Source organism: Agrilus planipennis, unplaced genomic scaffold, assembly GCF_000699045.2.
Source record: "Agrilus planipennis isolate EAB-ADULT unplaced genomic scaffold, Apla_2.0 scaffold289, whole genome shotgun sequence".
Lineage (NCBI taxonomy): Eukaryota > Metazoa > Arthropoda > Insecta > Coleoptera > Buprestidae > Agrilus > Agrilus planipennis.
The window spans coordinates 311,000-311,845 of NW_020439316.1; positions in this window are offsets into that span (position 1 = coordinate 311,000).

Sequence of the window (846 nt, forward strand, 5' to 3'; positions counted from 1 at the left end):
TTCTAGGATAATACATACTTTAAATTAATTAAAACACTTTTTACTTTTCTGAACGTATTTGTAAAATGCAAAATACATTTTTGCCATTTAAAGTTTTGCAAGTAATACCCAACAAACATTATATAAAATGATAAATGATAGTTGCTCACATTGGCTATTAAAGGTATTAGAAGCTTAAAAAGGGGACAAAGAGACATTTCATGAATGCCTTGAAAAAACAAATCGCAAGAAAATTTTTACTTCAAGTTTTACGGGCAAATTGTCCAATTTGAAAACCTGCCCGTAAAACTTCAAGTTAAAATTTTGTTGCGATGTTTTTCCACTTGTCCGTTGCCATTGGTTTTTTTTCTATTTTGAGAGTTGCATTTTGAGACCTACTTGGTTTATCCAGCCGCAAGGCTCGTGAGGTATACGGAAATCCTCCTTTGCTAACAGGTTGGTTGAGAATCCGTCGCGGTAGCATTGTTCCAATTTCCAATACAAATTGTTTTTTAATGATTCTTTCATAAGCTTCCTGAATAAGTATGTAGTTATAAAATTTAGTATTTGTAAACACAGCCATCAAAATAGAATGTGACCTTGTGCAACGTAACATAATAATACATAAATGCTATTAAGATAGTATTGATCACGATTCCACTTCTTCGTGCACTCGGTTCGAAAATTATTACACTTCTGTCACGTTTTCTTTGTCATGATTTTTTTAAACACTGCGAGTCGTCTGTTTTGCCGTGGCATCACAGACGTTAATCGCTATGAATGTTTATAACATTTTTCTCTTACTAAAGGTGAATCATACAAGCTATAAAACTATACATGTGTACATGTTTCGTATCAAGTTTTTAA